The sequence below is a fragment of the Leptinotarsa decemlineata genome, unplaced genomic scaffold, assembly GCF_025532065.1.
Source record: "Leptinotarsa decemlineata unplaced genomic scaffold, Ldec_3_MD MMD2_tig00000133_RagTag_RagTag, whole genome shotgun sequence".
Lineage (NCBI taxonomy): Eukaryota > Metazoa > Arthropoda > Insecta > Coleoptera > Chrysomelidae > Leptinotarsa > Leptinotarsa decemlineata.
In genome coordinates, this window is record NW_027412542.1 from 5,885,211 (window position 1) to 5,891,210 (window position 6,000).

Here is a 6,000-nt window from a genome sequence, read left to right on the forward strand (position 1 = left end):
GGGTCAATTGAGGTTACACAGGAAGATCAACTAATTAGTTTCGACGTGGAAAGCCTTAACACCAACGTTCCGGTCGAAGAAGCACTCCAAATCATACAGAGAAAGCTATCCGAAGACGGTAACCCGAAAGAGAGAACGAATCTACCTATAGAAGTAATTGTGGAATTATTTCCAACTGAAGGACGAATTCTTCACACAAGCCGAGGGACTGCCAATGGGATCGCCACTTCCACCAGTCAAAGCCAACAAATATATGGAGTGGTTTGAAACTCTGGCCATTGAAGAAGCCCACAAGAAACATCGAGTCTGGTTGAGATATGTTGAAGATACCTCTATAATATGGAACTATGGGAATACTGAACTGGACGCCTTCCTGAAACACATCAACAGCGTGAGACTTTCCATCACTTTCACAATGGAGAAGAAAATCCCCAACAAATTGCCATTCTTAGACGTTCTGGTGAAGAGGACCGACACTAAGTGGGAAACATCTGTATACCGAAAACCCACTCATACGGGACAGTATCTGAACCACGAATCCAACCACCATCAATCGACTAAAAGAGGAATAATCAAGACTTTATTAGACCGTGCTTTTGGGCTCTGTAATACAAAGGAAGGTCTCGAGAAGGAACTAGACATCATCAAAAATGATCTTCAACGGAATGGCTACTCCAAAGCGATGGTAGAAAAGTCTTTGGCTAAAAGACAGCAGGAGCCTCGCAAGGAAGAGAAGCCGTCACAACCAGTGCTTGCACTTCCCTGTCAGAGGATTATCGGAGAGGATAAAAAGAATTGGTTCCAAGTACAACACCAGAACCTGCTTCAGATCCGGTAACACTATCCGTAGTAGCCTCACGAAAACCAGGCCACCAAACGCGGACTGCGATTCCAAGAATGGCATTTACCGGATACCCTGGAGTGCGGAAAATCCTATATTGGTGAAACTAAGAGGCCATTGAATGTTCGCATTGCCGAGCACAAGAAACACACAGCGAGGGGAAACCAGCAAATCAGAAATAGCAGAGCATGTTTGGACCCATCAACAGAAAATCGAGTGGTCCCAAGCTGAGATCTTGCACAGAGAGGAACATTGGTTTAGGAGAAAATTCAAGGAAGCCGCATACATGTTGTCCAACAACATATTCAGCCAAGCCAGCGTAGAAATACGCAACATATGGAAACCCATCATCAAGCGAAAAATGGCCAACTCCCGCCAAAAGGGTCATCTCTCACGGAACCAGTGAAGCGGATAATGGAAAGCGGGGGTAAGTGAAAATACTCGAACGACCTATAGTCATCTCTCGGAGGAATGAGACCAGTCATCACCTGAAGACGATTGTAGATACTAACAATAGAAACATCGTGAACTAACGTGATATGGAATCTCTCCACTTTTTATTTTTATTTTCTTTTTTCATTTCTTTATTTTTATTTATTCAATTGTTCTATTTTTACTTGTATTTTATTTCACTATTATCTCATTTCAGGTTCATTTTGCTTAATTTAATTGTTATTTTCATCTATTCATTTTTTATTCTTCTTTTTTAGTTATTTCAAGGATTTCAAATCATTTTATATAGTAGACAATGGAAGTCCGTACTAGTAAAATTCATTTCTTTATTGTTTACTGTCAGTCTTCAAGCATAGCCCACTGACTAATAAGAAAGTTGTTGATTGTGTTTTTTCTTCATTTACTTCAATTTCGGTTATGACTGATCTATATATTTTGTTGTCATTAGTTATTAGAAAAAAATTGGTTCAATTCCGCCTAGGGAAATTATATTTTTTTTATAGTTTTCGAAACAACTGCCTTCATTCAGGAATATCGAATTACAAATCAATTTTTGGTTTATACACTGTATATTTTCAATGAACGCTATAGAACTCAATATTGATATAACAGGAATGAACCTCGATCTTGCAATTTCTTAATCTTGTAACCTCATTAAGTGAAATTGTATATCAATACTGTTTCGAATGAATATTGCTTTTTGTAGTTTCACTAAAAATATTTGTTCCATTTTCATTACGAAGCTGACTATAGAGAAGATTTGAATCTGAATACGTACACACCCGCTTAATAATAAGTTTCCATTAATAATTTTTTCATTTTTTGTCTGTCTACTTCTCTGTCGGTGGAGAAGTAGAGAACCAATAAAGTTTTTTCATTAGTCATTCAAATCCAATCCAAATTCAAAATCTATTGATTTTTACTATCCACTATAATAATAACTTAGAATTTTCACGTTTCCCTACAAGGTAGCTTCATCAGTTCCATCAAACTAATGAAGCTGCAGGTTGGCAAATCTAGCTGTGTATGTGAGATGCGCGAACGAGAAAGAGAGATAGTAACTGTTAACTGCCAACTTTTATCGTTTCTCTTTGATGTTGAGACTAATTATGCATCTGCCTAAAATTGTTCACCTACCTAAAATTGTTATTCAGCGTCATTCATTATGATTTTGAAATATTTAATGCATTTTTTTTATTTGGAATAGAAAATATTTTTCTCGCAATGATTCATTTCTTCATCTCTGATTTGATTTCTCGTACAGTTTGCACGAACTATTTGTATTTGAACCTTCAAAGTTAATATACAGGGTGGGCCATCGAAAACTTTACATGGAGGTTTTGGGTACTAATCTTACAAATCCGAAAAGAACGCTCAGACAGGTCGATTTTTATTGGGAGGGGGACAGTTTTTCCCCATTTACAGCGTCGTCTCTTCAACGTCTCCACACGAGTTTCTTGATGTTAATGAGCACTCGCCCCACTCCGCCGGCTGATCTACTGCGCATCCAACATTCAGAGGCACAGCTAGATTTGCCAAGCTGTACCGTGTAGCAAAAAGTGTCTTGAATAAAATTTTATTGTGAAAGTTCTAGTGTTGTTAATTTTCAACGAGTAACGGGTCAGTGTATTAATATTGTTTTTCTGAACGTGATTATTATTTTTTACATTTTAGGAAAACCTTTCACTTGCAATACTTGCGGAAAAGGTTACCAAACGAAAAGTAGTCTTTACACTCACCAAAAATGGGAATGTGGAAAGCCTGCTATGTTCAAGTGCCCTAGAATGGGATGTGGATATAAAACAAAAAGGAAGGGAAATTTGAAAACCCATTACTTGAAAGGCTGTAAAACGTGGCACTTCAATGGTACAAGATATATTCACTTAGATGAAGAACAGACAAATATTTGATGAAATTGAGGATATGCTGGTAGTAAAAATGTTAATTTTTTTATTTCAACAATAAGAAGAAACGTGGTGATAGTAAATGAAAATGAACATACTCAAAGTTGTTATGAGAGTTCTATGAATTTTTTTTTCCAAAGTGTTTCCATTATTGGCAATAATTTATATTTCGTTTCGTAAGATGTCCATACAAATTGAACCAGGTGAATATCTTTTGAAGAAATTGTCATGGGGGAGCGAGGGGCATGTTGTAACAGGGGTGAGAAGTTACACGCCTTTTTTACCGGAATTTTAGACATGATTGGACTCAATAGATTTCTTATAACGTCGTGCATTACATAAAAAAGGTCAGTGACCCGCCAAGCGCCGAGTTTCTAGGTTGTGTGCATGTGTCTCGATTGCAACCAAGTAAGTAAAAAAATCCTTTACGAAATTTTTGATTCCTGATGTCTAAAATTATTTATTTTCTCAAAATGTTTAACTTTGAAGGTTCATATATCATATATCTACCTTTAATTTGCAATATTGTTTTTTTCTACTATCGATATCCATTAATAGTGACTTAAATTTATATTAAAAAGAAGTGCCAAGTGGCAGGTATTTACAATTTTTGGGAAAAGTTGTTACATGTTACAACTTACCCCAAAAATGACCATACCTTTTAATACATCTACCGTTTGTCTTCATATTTTAAAAATTCTTCGGTTATCACCCGAAGACGATTGTGGATACTAACAATCGAAACTTCGTGAAGTAATTCGGCTTGGAATTTTCATTTCTTGTTAATTTTTTTTCATTTACATCTCGTGTTGATAGTTAAATTTTTTGATTTCTTGGTTGTTGCTTGTATTTTATTTTATTGTAATTTCGGTTTTATGCTTGTTATAATTTTTATTCAGCTAATGTCTTTCTAATTTTTTACAAATTCTTTCAGGAATTTCAGTCAATTTATATCATATTAGACAATGGAAGTCCGAACTAATGAAATACAAATATTCAAACTTCAAAAATAAACAGACATGGCAAAGTTAAGATTTTAAAATCTTCAAAATAATTCTTGCAACTGGTTGTACTCGATACAACAGCAATACAACGAATTATTCGTTTCTGAGAGATGAAAACATCATTAAATTTTGATGACATTGCCCAAAAGACAATGCCATATCCTAAGCAAAATTCTTCCTCAGCAATGTACAGCATAGTCAACTAGTCATGAATAAGAACACATCTAAGATTACGAAGCATATAAATCACAAAATTCATAATTGAAACGACTTCCTCACAGTGTCTCCTCCAGTCAAAACACTCGTCGAGATAAGTAGTCAAAAATTTCACTCATGATACCTTTCAATTTGATGATTTCAAATTGTAATGTCTATATTAGCTACCTTTTTTTGTTAATTATGAAAGTCTACTGCATGTGCTTTTTCTGCGTTGAGATAAAGAGAATTCCTGCAGAACCACCCATAAAGATTCGACAATATATTATTAGATTGTGTTTCTAAAGCTGCATTTGCTTAGATAGATATCAAAATGGAAGTGTCATCTGCATAAATCATAAATGTTATGTTATATTATTATGTGAGACACTCATAGTGTCATAGTGACATTTTCTTAGATTTACTGATATTTATTGATTTTTCCGTAATACTCTGAACACTAAATGTATTGATGACGTCAACATAAATATGAATCCACTTCATGAAACGACCTCGAATACCAATTGCTCTCAGCTTACCATAAATATAAATAACATACTATTCAATTGTGCATTACCTAGAAGAAGAGTTACTATAGTATAACAATTTTCAATTGAAGGTAACTCATATACAAATTGAACTGAGATCTAACGGCAACAATGTTAAATGTTAGAACTAAATTCTTACTGGAGTAATTTTTATTGCCTATGCATCGCCATTGAAAATAATTGAAAAGTAAGATGATTCCATAAAATTTGCCCCCCGTAACTAGATAGCTTCTGCATATCGATAGGATGTACGAGCGAATAGGTGAGCCAGTTCGTTAAATACTTTGAAACATCACAAAACTGATCAACACTTTGCAGGTTCATTATATTTGCGTCCTTAAAATGTCATAACTAGTTATTCGGTTTCTCCATTATCAAGCGTCCTTATCTGCATAGGCGTAGTGTTTCTTGTGAAGGTGACTTTGTTTTGTATTTATTGAATATATTTTATTATATTTATTAAATAGACTGTTATATTTATTAACTTTGAAATAGAAGATAGAATTGGCCGATACTTGTTTCAAAATACATTATCATAGATTTTCATCACATTCACACTTTATTGTAAGATAATTAGTTGACCTAGTCATTAAACTCAGGTATAAATGTTCGTTAAACTCAGGTATAACTGTCATTAATTAGTTCCTAGAATATTAATAGTTTCTAGGTATATAGTAATATTTCAAAAAGTATATATAAATCACAATGTATGTAGAAGCTACTGTGCAGCGAAACACGTGTTGCGAATTTGTTAATATGTTCTAGTGAGAATCTCACAATAAAGTGTTTTTCAAAATACATCACCTTTAAAATAGTATTTGAGGTAAGTAAACAACTGACAAATATCTGAATAATATGATTGAATTTTATTATTTTTATAGTATTAAGATGGATGCCGTAGCAGGTCCAAAAGATTTGGCAACAGACTCAGTATCATAGAGCCGCTTGTACTTCATCGAATGTTTCAAAACTCAACCAACATATTTCACATTTCAATAATCCTCTAAAATCTGTCGAGGAAGTTTGATTATGAATCAAACAAAAGAAAAACTGTA